The 15,911-nt window shown below is 31.3% G+C and overlaps 1 long non-coding RNA gene across 1 annotated transcript in view; it reads left to right on the top strand.

Moving 5' to 3' along the window:
* LOC146996240 (uncharacterized) overlaps nucleotides 1–15,911 on the top strand; it is a 506,022-nt gene that overhangs the window by 24,112 nt on the left and 465,999 nt on the right. The window contains exon 2 of the long non-coding RNA XR_015042146.1: nucleotides 4,636–4,851. This is a non-coding gene — a long non-coding RNA (uncharacterized LOC146996240). The remainder of the gene's footprint in view (nucleotides 1–4,635; nucleotides 4,852–15,911) is intronic.

The raw sequence follows: 15,911 nt of genomic DNA, 5'->3' as shown, positions 1-15,911 counted from the left end.
CTCTAGGTACCGTTATTTTATCACAATGCGAGAAACATGCATACATTTTTGCAGATTTTTCATTATTTAATCTCTTCAGATATAATCCATGGCGATAATATTTGGTGACAACAGTTTGAAAAGTGAAACGGAGATTGAGAGTGATTCAAAGCAAAATCGAAAAACGAAAACAATAGTCTCTCAGGGACAAAACCTCTTTGGACTAACAATATTATTTTATGATTTAGTCTTACTTTTAGGTAAATAAATAATTGCTTAATTTAATTTTCTAAAGCCCGTAAAGCTGTCGAAGAAGAGGAGTACCTCTTGCAGAAGAATCTCTAAAGAATTTTGATTTGTATTTACTTTAATCATGGGTGGAGACTAAAACCCAGCCATGCAAGAAGTCCGCTCGCCACGAATCGAACTCGGATCGAACTGCTGGTATTCAACAGTATATTCCACAATCCGATGGTGGGCATAGAGTTAGTGATGAGTGAGTGATAAGCTCATTTTCTCACAAAAGTCTGGAATTAAATATAAAAACATTCTTGAAATCTGTTGTCTTTTGTGCCTTTATCTACAACATTCAAATTTCTTTCTAAAAGTTCCCAAGAAAGAGATTTCTTTGTAATCTGCAAACGAAATGTCTTAATGATATGCAGCTTTAATAGCGTAAAAAAGTAAAAATATACGGGAAAATAAAAAAAATATATTTAAAATCAAATCGTTACGTTAATTGATCTAGAACCAACAAATCCTTACAATTATGTGTGAATAAAATTATTCATACAAATATAATTGTAGTTCATTCTTTAAACCTCTTTTAGCTCTACTTTCATTAACAAGACTATTCCTGTTTGCGTTCAAAAAGTAACATATTTTTTTTTTAAGTACTTAGAAACTCATTCACATTTTATTAGTACAAACGTTTATCTTTTTGAAAATAAATGATATTGGATGATATTCGTCAAAGAAGCATTGTCATATAATTATAAGAAATTTTGGTTAAATCATTTTAAAAACTATATTATGATTACGTCTTTAGCAACCAATAACATCATTGCTATTAAAAAAATAAAAAAAAAAAAAAAATCTGAAAGGTTTTAGATTTTAACGGTTGCCTAAGAGGGTTTGTTAAGGGTTTTTTTTTTTTACATTTTCGCTGAGCTCGCAGTCTACTAATCTTCTATTATACAAACTCCTGTTAACCCATTTTTTGTTTTTGTATTTTTAGCTTTATTACTAAACATTATTTTCTTCGCATTCACTCCAATTCAACAGCAAAATTACAAAAAATTTAAAAGCAGCTTAGCAGTGTACGTTTAGAATTCCCGATGCAGCGTCAAATCTTGACATATAATTTTCGGTTTTTTTCAGTATTTTCCCATTTCATCATATCAATGCTCAGTTTTCTTATTATGTTGGCTTTAAAAAACTTTTTTTTGTCCTTTTATTATTAATGTTTTGTGTGTTTACTTTATTTATTAAGTATCACGTTCTTGGCACTTACACCACATAAAATTAGATTCAACAGCAAAATCACAAAATATTTAAAAGCAGCATAGCTTTAGGATTTCCCATAGACAGTCTCGCGCTTTGCAGATAAAAATGTTTTTCCGTAAAGTGTTGCCACAGCTCGCTTTAAAATCGTTGAATTTGTTAATAAAAAATTCGTTCAAGTTTTACAAAGTATGAAATAGATAATAAAACAAATTCGAATTTTAAAATTCGGGCTTCGAAATTCTAAATTCAAAATTCAAGTGCTCATACTCGGGTGGATAACTATGTTATTCATAATTTCATGGCTGCAAGTACTACTGTTTTTTTTTTTTTTTTTTTTTTTTTTTTTTACAATGCGAGAAATTCACATACATTCATGCAGATTCTTGATTACTTAATTTTAATTTCTTTAATTATAATACAAAGCGATGTTTTTTGCGGCTACAATTTGAAAATTAATACAACTTTTATAGTGATTCAATGCAAAAATACCGTTTCGGGATTAATCTCCCATTTGGGACTAACATCCCTTTTGGATTAAACAATACTCGCTTAAAAATGCATAGGAGATGGTCAGAATTAAAATGAACTTCAAATGTAATCACCCTTTTGACTGGATGATTCTAAATTCCAAGGATATATAATTTTATGCTCTTTACGCTGTGTGGAAGAAAAAGCTTTTACAGCCGTATAGCTAAAGTAAATTTATAGCGTGAGATAAATGAAACCAAGATTTTTTTTAAAGCTTCGGTTGAAATACAGGTGAATTATAAATAAAAGATATAACTAAGGTACATAAAAAGCTTATCTTCTGCATCCAGATTTTAGTTATTGTTACATAGAGAAACTGAGTAAATTCTGGAATTCAAAACAGAATTCCAGAATTCTGTCGTTTTGTGTCATACCATACCTGTGAGAGAAACAGTTAAGGAAGTTCCAAGTATTTAAATCCTGTAAGATCCTGCTACTTTACGCTATATTTTATTCAAAATTACTCTATTTAATGTCTTAAAAGTTATTAGTTTAATTAAAACAGTCTCATTTTTTTTAATCTCAGCGTTCTCACCGTTTTTGCCTGTATATATGGTTTTTTTGCATTGTTATGACGTCAGCAGTGAAATACTAGAAATACGTACACCAGTTACTGACGCTCCCCATCTTCCGAGAAATTATTCTTGCCGCCCATGAGGAGTAGCGGTTAGAGACGTAAAGACGTAAATCTGTTTTAAATGGATACTGTCTGTGCGGCATAGGGACAAACAAAATATGCGGCGAGCCGAAAGTTATCTCGAGAGGTTCTTGATAAGGGAAGAGGGGTTGGAACCCTTGGACCCGTCCTCCCGGGGTGCTCTCTGTGCGTATATTGCGCATTGCATGAAAGTAGCTTATTGTATGAGGATATATGGTATGTGAAATGCATGTAATTGTACATTATACATTGTATGCACGTCATTGCAAAGAATATAACAGTTAGGTTTCATGTATCAATACTTATTTAACTCTATATGGTATGTGTATATTGGATGTTTATACAGTATAGTGTATGTGTTTTGTTAACTAGAAGCGCTCATTGAACGAAAATTTCAATTGTACGTACATATGTAGTATATAGTAAGTGTTTTGCATTTTAGTGAATATGGTATGCGTGTCATTCTATACAGCGTAACAATTCGGTTTTATGCATCAATAAGTATTTAATCATATGATATGTGTATATTACATGCGCATATTGTACGTATACTGCTAATTGCATGTATACGCAATTGCATGTCATATGTGCTTTGAATTATAACTCTGTATTGTTAACTGAAAGCGCACATTGAATGAAAATTGCATTTGCACGTACCTATATAGTACGAGTATTTAGTAAGTGTTTGAATATTGTACATTGTATGCATATTATTCTATACAGCGTTATGATACGGTTTTATGTATTAATAGATATTTAACTGTATGTGTTATGTGTATATTGTATGCGTATATTGCGAATTGCAACTAGTTAGTATATAGTATGTATTTTGCATTTTAATTTCATGTTGTTAACCAAAAGCTCGTACTGAACGTACATTGCAACTGTACATGCATAGATAGTATATGGTAAGTGTATTGTATATTATATGCATATCATTTTAAACTGCGAACCACATATCGTTTAAGTATAAAAATTACGTAGGATTCAATAACTAGAAACGTGAAAGCAAAAATTGGTTGGTATCATTAAAAATCTGAAAGCTCAATTAAACTAATTTAATTCGATAAGTAATTGAATGCGAAAACAATTTAATAATGACTGGGGGATGTAGGCGCGATTGTCGAGCCCAGATAAATTAATACCTGTAGTGAACTGCAAACGTATCAAAACGACTCTCGTAGTAACAATTGTAAGAATCGTAGTGACTTAGAAGCTCTCTGGATTAGAACTTACTGGATTTAAATTAACTAGTATTACCTTTAATTAAATTCGATTCAATTTGATTGTAAATTATCATCAAAGGTAACCTCCAAACCTTTTACTTATAAAATTAAGTTACTGGTTTAAAAATAAATCAGCTGATGCATTGTTTGCAAGATGTCTTCGTTTCTCTCTCTAATTGCGCACCAAATGACCACTGATGACAACCACTGCTACATCTGCCGACTCTGCTGTCATCTGTTGATTTGGTAATGGAGGCATTAGTTAGTGAATTTTCCACCTAGCAGGCATTATTCCGTTCGGTTTTTGCCTTAGTCGGAAACCTCCTCGGCGGCCTTATCAGCACTCTCCTATAAAATTGTAGGTGGAAGTTGTACTATCATCTGTATGGTGTCCAAGGCTCTTGCCAACATCTTGATTATTTGCTACGACGAATTACGCGGGCTTGGTCTGATGATTTGCGCGAAGGGAAATTAGTAACAACAATTATTCGTAGGCAAATAGCAAATTCGCAGGCAATTATTTAACAACCACAATTATTTGTAGCATGAATTCGTTCGCAAAATGTTACTAGGTTTGTTACGTGTGTATCCTAACGTTGTTACTAAGATAAGAACTATAAATACTATCAAATAAATAATTAGAAATACTAAAACTATTGAATAATCCATTTTAAATTTGAAATACATTACGCTATAAATAAAAATATATAAAAAGGGAAGAATTTCTTTGTTATACAGGTCGGTGACTAGGCTGAGAATGAAGTTTGCGATCTTTATGTGGATGAGAATGAGTCAACTTCTGGCTTTCTCTCTGAACACTCATTGACAGGTAAAGAGAACAGTGACGATATGGAGGCTCTTTGAGAGGTGGAATGAGTTGGTTTACTAGATGGCCCAGCAACACAAATATCTCAAATGTCTGTCTTAAGAAAATATATATCTAAATTTGCCTGAGTAAGTTTCCTTTCCTTTTGTCGTAAATAAATAAAATGATAGCATTATATGGAATCGAGCACAGTAGAGTTTACTTTATCAGACCTCTCAGAATTTAGATTTTGATTTTCCAAAAGGTGAAACTCCAAACTCTTTTTGAGTTAGCATAAATTTCACTCTTTAAGAATACGAAACTTCGTAAAATGAAAATAAGCGTCTGTAGTCTAAGACATTTAAATAATTCAGGAATTTTATGAGACAAGAATTATCGTATTGGTCTTTCCTGTGGCTCTCAGAAAATAACTCTTTTACAGAGCTTGGATCAGACTGACTTTGGTATAGGCAAATGTTTCAGAATGTGTAAATCAACGTCTACAGCCAGATAAGCCCTATCATTCCTGGAAACGATATTATTAGAACTATAAGGTTTCACTATCAGCATGAAGAGTTCCTTGAGAATTATAAGATATGAAGCAAAAAAACTTTTAAACTTACATTTTCAGCAACGTAAAATTCATATTATGAATATTATATATTGAAAATTTTATTGGATCTTCGTTTTATATCAAATAATTATACAACTTTTGCTTACACGCATTTTCGTTTCATAATATGGGGATCTGTTCAAATTTGTAAATCTGTCAGAGCACTCTACTTTTATTCATGAATCTTATTTAGTCAGTTGCATAATTAATTCATATTTGTATGCCTAGGAATATAATTCTAGAAAATAAGTTGTATTTAATTTTATATTTACATAATAAATATTATTGAGAAAAATACAGTTAAGAAGTTTTTTGAAAAGTAAAAGACGAAATAAGAATTTCAATCGAAACAAATTTGCTGTTTGGAATTCCGCTATTTAGATGTAAAGTTGACTTTAAATTATCATTTTTTATTGCTCGCGAATTTACGGAGATTATTGTTGTTAAAGATATAAGAGACACAGGGCACGAATTCAGCAAATGATTATAGACATCTACATTGCAGTAGTAATAATACTAACTGTTTTTCTCGTTGTGTCTCATTTGAAAAACGTCTAACTATATAATAACCTTGAGGTAAAATATGGAGAATCGGTACTATATGGAGAGCAGAACACGGTTTATTCTTAATTAGAACACAGGAAGTCCAAAAGAGCCCGATATGAAAAGATGGTGCGCGAATTAACTTGTCACAAATAAGTAGCATGTTATTACATTTTTACTGGCTTGGGAATCATCGACGTGTTACTAACAATTATAATTTATATTAGGGATGATAAACCTATAACACGAATGTTATAACTGACACTCGCACCTATTTTAGGTGACACGCATCACGCATTTCGAGAGCTATCGTCGGAGGCAAAAAGTCCCATAATACTGTAAGGATTATGTTAATTTCTTTAACAGTTAAATTTTGAGTTAATGTTCTTTTCCTGTCTTCCTGAATTTCCACTTACAACTTCCGGCCAGAACGTAGTTTCAGAAGCGCGTTTGAATGCAAATGATTATTCGCTTACTAGTTCTTAAGATTCTTCAAATACAACTGTAACTTAAGAATACACAGTACAGAATCTTACAAAACAAGAATATTTACGTCTTAAAATCATCTCGTCATTGTTAACATGTGCTGCGCTTACACCACGGGCGCGCAAGTGCATTTTTAACAGACGGATGGTTCTATGTGTGACACGGTATCAGAGTCAGGTTAGAATTTTTCCGAATTTTGACACACCTATTGCAAAAGGTTAGCCATCACTGATTTATGTGAACAGTATACTAATAGATATTAACAATTAGAACTCATCACAAATAAAGAGCACGTTATTATATTTTTAACTGGAGTGGTGATCTCCGACATGATGCTATGAGTTAGAATTTATGCGACCAGTGACACTAATAGTTAGCACACGTTACAAATAAGTAGCATTTTATTGGAGTGGGGAGTTTATTGGAGTTTTATTGGAGCATATTTCATTTTTATTGGAGTGGGGATCTCCGGCGAGATACTAAGAGTTAGAAGTTATGAGAACAGTGATACCAATAGTTAGAATTCGTCACAAATAAGTAGAATTTTATTGCAATTTTACTGGAGTGATGATCTGCGACGTAATGCTAACAGTTAGAATTTATGTGAAGAGTTTATTAATTTCTTGAATTCATGACATATCTTTAATGCAGTCTCATTAGAATATATTGTTAGACGTAATTTGAATTTTCATTACATCGAGACATCTTAAGGTGTAGCCTTTTTTAAGAAATACCATAGCATAGTTACAAGATATTTATTTTCATACCTTAGGTAAAAATTAGAATAAAATATAAATTGTACTAATTATTGAATATGTTTGCATTCTGTGTACAGGTACACCACTTCACAGACTTACCTGTCAAGTTCTACCTCAAAATGAATAAAATAAAAGATATTAATAATAATAAATAAAAGATATTAATGTTTCATGGGAAATTTAACAATTAAGGAAACTGTAACTTTCCCCTTTTGAGTTATTTCTTCCCATTATTCTTTTCTACACTCGTTTTACACTCAAATGAGCTTCTTAATTTTTATCCGAAAATATGTTAAAGGGTTCCAAAAACTCTGAAGTAAGGCACGAGTGTACATTGAGAGAGATTATGAATAAATCGCAAATAAAGTAAATCCTTAATACTTTTAAAGCAGAAATTGTTTGAAGATGAAATACGTATAAACTCGTATAAACAAATTTGATAATTTCTTAGATTTTTACTATAACAGAGCAATATGCATCTTGGTCAAACAACTGATAACAACTGAAACTGAAATACACATCCAGATTCAACCAGATAGAGTAAAAATATTCTTTAGCAGTAGTAATATATTCTTCAACTCTTTCTGTAACAAGGTCAGGAAAAGAAGTGATACCGAAATCGGAAAATACAGATGATTATTCCGCAGGACTAATTTATTTTAAATTTCAGGTGGAAAATACAGTATTTTAATATTATCTCTTTAAAATTCTCAAGAAAATTAACTATTTTTAAAACTATATTATTATAAAATTAAAAAAAAAAAACTAACTCGTCTCGTTAAAGGTAGAAATGTTTCACACATTGCTTTGTAATTGTGAATAAATATTTCATGTAATTAGATCTAACTTAAGTCTAAACTTAGCTTGTGCAGTTAAAATGGGAGAAAATGAATAATTCTATAAAAATAAGAGAAGTATTTAGAGAGTATAAAATCTTGGGAGAACAATTTTAAAACTTTGCTGATAAAAGCCTGTTATGGGTAATTTAATGATGAAAAGGTTCGCACAGCTTAATGCTGAAAATTTCCTGTCATTTCCCTTCAAATTTAATAGCTTGAAAGCATGTTTTTATAATGAGAAAATTTTTCATACCATAAAAAATTATTTTAATTCCCGTATGAAAAAGATATTTCATTACATTTTCAGTCTAATTTACTTATGTGAAATTCAGTCTAATTTACTTGTGTAAAATTTCTTTATGTGCAACTGAAATACAAGTCATTGTTTAAAAGTAATGAAATTTTTTAAAAGGTCCATAATCTGCTCTTACTTACAGTCGTACATACAGCAGCGGGAAGAATTTTCAAATATTGCAATGCGTATTTAACGAAATTAAGTTATGTTTTAATTAGATATTAAGTAACAGATTCCTTATGCACATATTGTTTTGAACAAACATGTTGTTACTGAAATTATTTACCATCAAAACCATAACACACTTCAAAAACATGCCACTGTCAGTATCGATTAAAAACTGCTTTATTAAACAAAATGATTTCTAAAGCGCTGTTAAAAATGATTTACATTTTTTTTTTTTTTTTACGATTTTTTCAATGAAATTTAAAGTTAGTCTAAAAACTATTATTTCTCTTGATTACATATTTTTATTTTGCTTTAAAATAGTTATCGATTTCTAGTTTATTTAAATGATTTTTTAATATTAGGTGTTTGCAATATACTATAATTTCTGCATATGTCTGAGTTCATTCATAGATAAACTAGTATATGTCCATGACATATCTATAATTTACAACATTTTCTTTCATATAGTAGTTCCGCTGATCTTCATCAAAAATCATCTTAAATTTTCTCAGTTTACATTTCTGAATTTCTTTCTAGACTGATATGGTTAGTAGCAATTCAATTATGATAGCGAAAAATATATAAAACGGTCTGGATTATCAACACCTGTAAGGTTGATGTAAATTATCATGTCATTTCTTACGTTCAATCTTTCCTGCATTTCTGCTGTTTTGTCTATTCCATCAGAATACGCAAATAAAGTAATTTTAAATAAAGAGCGTGAAGCTTAAGTTTAAGAAAGAGCTATGGAAATCTCAACTTTCCGAGATGTAATTTCTCTAAAACTGCCTGCCAGTAGTGCGTTTGCTACTACTTGATGAGTTTGTCGTGTACTGAAGTTGCGTTAGTAGAAGAGTGGTAAAGCGAGCAATTTGTTAGGGAGTCAGATTTAAACTATGATTTGTAAATATTCTGAATTACTGTTGGCTATTCGGCCTTTGAGGAACAAAATCGATTTTGTTAATGTTTTTGTCCTGTAATTTCAAAGTGAAGTTTAAACAATCCTTTTAGTTATTTTACTATGCTATACGAGGGTCATCCAGAAAATAAAGATCGTTTAGTTACAGAAAAAGAAAAACTCAACAGTTATTTAAAAGAAACATTTCTTTAACATTTCTGAAGCTTCCTTCGCTTCTCTGCATAATCACCACCTTCATTCAAATATTTGTTGTATCTGCTTACTAGCTTCAGAATTACCATATTATACTCTTCTGCCGCCAGAACTGAAGACAGCAGTGAAAAATAGAATCTTGAGAGACAGGTGCGTAACTCTTGACTGCACATTGTGTTTCCAGACATTCCTCATTCTCTGCCTGGTGAAACTGTGTAGTAACATCTTGGCTAAAACAAACTTTGTTCACATGAATGGCTTCCGCGGTAACTCAATGATCAACACAAGACTCAGGGAGAAAGCTCGACACGAAGGGTACGTCTTTCGTGATCTGATTATGACTGCTGATGAGACCTTGGTGTTTCCCGTTACTCTAGAGAGCAAGTGCCAAGCACTTGAGTGGCATCATAACTCATCACTCAAAAAGCCTAGAAAATTCAGAGACCCTCTCAACACTCAAGTTTATGGAAACCGTCTTTGGGATTGTAAAGGTACTCTTTTAGTATATTTTCTGCCAAAGGGCATTACGATCAATGCAAATTGTTATTGTAAGACTCCTAGAAAAATCCAACGAGCCATACAAAACAGGAGGTGAGAAATGCTTTCTGGCGGAATTGTGCTTTTTCCCGATAATGCACGCATTGCACTGCTGCTGCAACTCAAGAATTGCTGGCTTGATTCGGACGGGAAATTTGTTCTTATCCACCCTATAGTCCAGATCTTGCTCTTAATAATTTCACTTTTAGCCTAAGCTGAAAAAGCTTCTGTGCGGTAAACGTTTTGGAAGAGGTGAAGAGCTGGAGAATCGGTGAACATTAGTCTTAATGAACTGTCGGCAGAAAAGTATGACATGGGTATTCCAAAACTCTTGACCAAATATGACAACTGTTTAAATATAGAGAAATGATTACGTAGAGAATGTAGAAAGTTTCAGGTATGTAACAGGATAGTTGTTTTCAATAAATATCGTGTTTTTCATTTTGTATAACTAAACGGTCTTTATTTTGTGGATGACCCTCGTTACTTACTTACTCGTACTTAGAATTCTGATAGTGAAAAATTATAGACTAGGCGATGCAATTAAAGTTACATGATTGTCAAAATTAAGACAAACCGAATTTAATCGTGTATGATAAAAACATAAAAAAACACTTTAATTAAAACTAAATTTCATTGCTCAAAATAGCAATTCACAGTAGAGTTGTTCGGGTTATTGACTAGATAGTGCGTGAAGAATGAGCAGATATGATGCTTCAAGATAAAACATTGTCCCGTTATTTAAGTCGAAATATGTAGCCCGAGTAAGTTTTTGAGATTAAATACATTTGCCGAAAATGAAAATAATAACTGCATCAAAGTTTATATTTATGTTAACACAAAATTGCGAAATAAGCGGACTTTCCCTTCGAGTAGGGACTGAAAAGATCATCAGACATATATGACCAGTAATTAAAATTATTTAGAATTTTAGTAGAATAACGTTTGGGACAGCTAAAGTGTCAGGACTTGTGTTTCTCTTGATTTGCTTTGAAAACATGAATGGTTCTGAATAGGAACAGGGAGCTTAATCAAGCTATGTTCAGGAAGGTGTGAAGTAGACAACACAAGCAGGAAGGGTATACGAAACCCTTTATTTTCAATACTTTACAGGTATTTCCGAAACGTCGGAATACAGAGGCCAACCACTTGTGGTCTGAACGTAAGAATATAAAAACTACTAACTAAAACTCTAACTAAAAGCTAACTTTGAATTAGTATACAAAAGCCTAGCACTAAGACTGGCCTTTATTTAAAAAAAGTTACGTATGTAGTACGCCGAGCTGCTAAAACTACGATACGTCTGCAAATATCAAGAGGGCTAAACCTCTGGCCTTAAAGGCAACCAGCAACCGAGTGAAAATTCGTAAAACTACAGTAGCAAGCGGCTTGCTTCCTATAACTCCTTCTCTCTCTCTCTTGGCAAAAAGCCACAACTTAAGTATATGGCGTTAGCAAGACAATTTGCATAAACTAGTTAAAGTATTTAATTGTGGCTGGAAGTAGAAAATAAGAAGTGATAGTACAGTTTTAAAATAAAATAAACGTTAGTAAAACTTAGGATCCTTACAAAAGGAGGAACGAAATTTGATTCTATGTAGTTGCTTTTAGACACAACATAATTTTTGGGATTCTGTATAAGCTAAAATAAAACCTGTACGTAAAATCTAATGTTCAAAATTTCGAATCCTGTTCCAAATGTATCAAAAACGTCTCTTTTTATAAACTAATATACTTAATAAATCTTTTCCTCTTCCAAAACATTAAACATACGTTCCAGAATTTAAAGATCTACCGAAAAGCAATAGTCTTCAAATAAAATACGGTTATAGATAGAAACAATCAGGAAACATTTTTCATCGATACACAGGAGAAATATTGCTGGATCAGCTTATTGTTTTCCCAGACCGATTGTTCTATATCAAATAAATCAACTCAATGCAACAGCGAGAGAAGAAAACAAAGAACTCTATAAAAAGAAAGAGCGAGACGAAGAAGGGAAAAAACGGCGAGAATTCAAAGAAAATCAGAAAAGTCCTTATCAAGAAAACGTAATCCATCAACTCCATTGTTTCCTTGATCCCCTACAATCTGATTTCCGAACCACTGTAAAGAATATGAGAATACTAGAGGATAGACATGTGTGTAAATGGGAATAGTGTGGATGACTTCATAGGAATCCTTGAAGTTTTGAAATCGAATGTTGCTTTACTGTCAGTTGCGTTTAAGACAGTAAATATATGACGGGAAGGCGCTTATAAGATTTGAAGGCTCATAAAAGTTAATTGTAATGCTCAAAAATTTAAATAACCTTCAACCATAGGAAAAGTAATCAAAGATTTGGCTGATATTTTGCTTTTTCATGAATTTGTATAATTATGAGAAAAAATGCAGGTTTAATGAAAATCAAGTTTTATTAAGACCTTTTATTTTACTACGAGATACATTTAATCTCTACGTGGAAGAAAAATTATTTTTTGTCAAATGCCTTAAGTACTAGAAACCTTGAAATAGTATATTTGAGCATAGATCTGTTAAAATTGATTGACTTTAGAAGTTGAATTACTTTCCCATAGAAGTAAAACCTTAACCACCTCAATTACAGCTGGAAACTTAGGAATAAATTTGCACAGAAAATAGAACCTGAAAAGCAGCAACAATTTCTCTTATCAGTATTAACTTGGTTATTTCGTTAAAAATTTTTAAAAATGCAGTACTGCAAGAAAAAGTAACCAGAAATCATTATAGTAGTTTTCAAATGTTGGATGTTTAGATCTCTCGTTTAGAAATAAATATAAGAAAGAGCTTAAAATAGTCTATGTAGAGGTTTTTATCTTGTTTTTCCAATTTCTTACATTGTAAAAGCTTCCTGTACTGAAATATAGATACAGGATTCCTCTTCAGAGGTGTTTGTCAATACGTGTGGAAAGCGTTTGGGTAAAGGTTTATAACGATACAGGCGGTAAAGATGTTGAATGTGATGGAATCCATATGTATGCATAAATCTGGCATTTAATGTAATTTGTAAATATGAATCTACAAATAATTTTTATAGTAAATTGTATTAGTGCAATACTGTGTTACGTGTAAATAATATCTGTTTATGTGCTATCTTAAATCCATATTTTCCTACAAATAAGACTTTTTTGAAAATTTTAGAAAGAGAAAATTAAATATAAGTATGCTCACAGTACGTTATTTTAATTTAGGTACACTTTACTTTTTTCTCTTTCATTAGATCATGATTGAAGGGAATGATTATTTTTAAATCTTATGAACTTTCTAAAAATACTATTAGAATTTGAAAATCTTCCACGAAGCAATCGTTTCCATTACACAGACACCCGTCTCATGTTTTATTGATTAAATCAAATAAGCTTAACATTGTCTGCTTCTTATATTATATGAATGGCTTTACGGATTGAAATACACTGCATAATCTCCATTTGCACGTTAATTCCTTTCAGATTTTGTTTCACATACTACTGATTGAAATACACTGATTTACTGACTGAAATACATTGTAGAAGCTCCATTCGCACATTAACTCCTTAGATATTTTGTTTCACATACTGCCAAGGCGGAGAGCATAGCAAATAAATCAAAGCTGCTCTGCGTATATGAATAGCTTTGCTTAATGTAAGCAGAATATGAGTGCTAGAAATTAATAATTTTTTGTTATGGATGCGAACGTTTATTTAACAAAACGAAAAATCAGATATTCTGCAAAAAATGAAAATTTAATGTGATAATTAACTTTAAAGTATTAATAGTAATTTAACCTTTCTTTTAAAATCATGCTTGTCATTTGGGATAGCAGCAAACTTCCTGCTGTTAATGATACGCTATTTCCAAACGGAGTTTGTATTTGAAAGTTGACACAAAAAATATGTTTGTTATGAGACCAATAATACAGCTAGCATTTTGAATGTATATTTTAATACAAATAATCATACATTTAAAATAAGGAATGGGATCATGCTGTATGAAAAAGGTGAGCGAGAAGAATAGGTTTAAATGTTTTAGGTAGCTAGCGAACCATTCTTGTTGGCAAATGTGTAGTATATAATATCATTTATTCTAAAGAAATAATTTAAAGACATCATTAGTAAATAAATGAAATCTTGCAAATATTCACAAACATGAGACATTTCACAGAATGGGGAATTGCCTGAGGACATTAAATACATAAGGAAGTAAATAGTATTAAAGTAGTATACAAATGCAGTCACAAAGCTTTCTCAAGATAGGCAGGTAGGTATTTTACGTTTATATTAATCAAATATTTACTACCAGCTGCTCCTAAGAATTTAATTACTCTCGAAAGCAAGATTACGCATAAGAAATTCAAAAGATAGCCTCGTCAGGAATTCATTAAATCTCAAACGCCCAAAGGAGAAAAGGACTTCCAATGGAATGTTTTAATTGGCATCTTCAGAAATATACACTCGCTGACACGCCTCAGCGTGCAGAGAAAACTATCTAAATCTAAGCAAACGAAATTCTTTAATCAAGAATATTCGTTCACGATTATCCTCCTTCAAAGGAATTTTCCTTTCCTTATTTGCTCATAACTGCCCATTAAAGAAGGTATGCAGGCTCATTAATAATTGACTTAACATGTCTTCGCTAAATTGTCGAAATGAATGCTACATCAGAAGCACTTTTCTTTTCCTTTTCGATGCTCAGTCCAGGAAGAGTCATAAATATTTTACGAAACTTCTAGTTTACATGGAGTTTTTTTAATTTTTCGTCTTTAAAACTAGGTAAATTTATCTTAGCAAGCTGCTTACGTTCTACGTAAAATCTAATTAAATTAAGTGGTTGAGATTTGTGGCTGTAAACACTAAAACGTAAAAATTCCGTATTTTAAAATACTTAATTTAAGTTTCATCTGTTTGTGGTTACGAACTGCAGTTAATTAGACATCTGAGTTTTCCTTGCTCGAGAATTTATTTAAAAACATATTTTAGTAAATGATGTATAATTGAAAGGGAGATGAGAGTTTTGGGAAAGCTTCCTTCATTTACTTATGTCTAACAAATTTTGCACTTTTTATACATTGAAATCCTGAGATATTCATGCAATGAGCAAATCAGTCATCGCTGTTTTGCTTACTGCATTTGTACGTGTCTCTCTGTAATCTGGTCTTTTAAATGTTTAATATTTCAAGCATTTTATTATTATTAAATTAAAATTTACATAATAATAATAAAGTTGTGCTGCTTTTAAGTCTACAATGACTAATTGTGGTCTAAAGAGGCTATTAAAATATTTCTATGATTATACAATTGCTGAAATAAAGAGAAGAGTCTCCATCTTCCATTTTAAAATGAAAGATTCAAATGATCAATCTAAAAGGGAAATGCATATCACACTTCCAGGCAGAGATGAAACTATGTCTTTTGTTTAATATATTTATTTGAATTTTAAATGCTAAAAGAAGCTTCGTCAATGAATTTAAAGTTGCACTACATTTGTTGTTTTACAAACTGCTTTAAGAAAAAAAAAAGACAGAATGTACATTTTATAAACAATACATTTTATAAAACAGATAAGTCAAACAATTAAAAATATATTTGTTTCCAAAAAATATAAGTACTGGAAGATTAGCTAAAATTACTATGAAGAAATGAAGACATGCAGCTATGAAGATAAATATCTCGATTTTACACTGGACAGGAAGTTAACTTGGGTTCATCATTTAAAAGACATTAGAGACAGAGCGAATATTTTTATTACTAATCTTTACAGGACTATTAATGATTATTGAAAACATCAACTGAAAAATATTAGATGCTTAAAGCATTACAGCGAATGTTTATTTACCGCTCACTGGTATGGTGGAATAATACCTCA

This window comes from Stegodyphus dumicola, chromosome 7 (genome assembly GCF_044657685.1).
Source record: "Stegodyphus dumicola isolate Sdum_Otavi_A_Nest chromosome 7, ASM4465768v1".
NCBI lineage: Eukaryota > Metazoa > Arthropoda > Arachnida > Araneae > Eresidae > Stegodyphus > Stegodyphus dumicola.
Note: the sequence above shows the minus strand (reverse complement) of the source record. Positions and strands in the feature narration are given on the sequence as shown.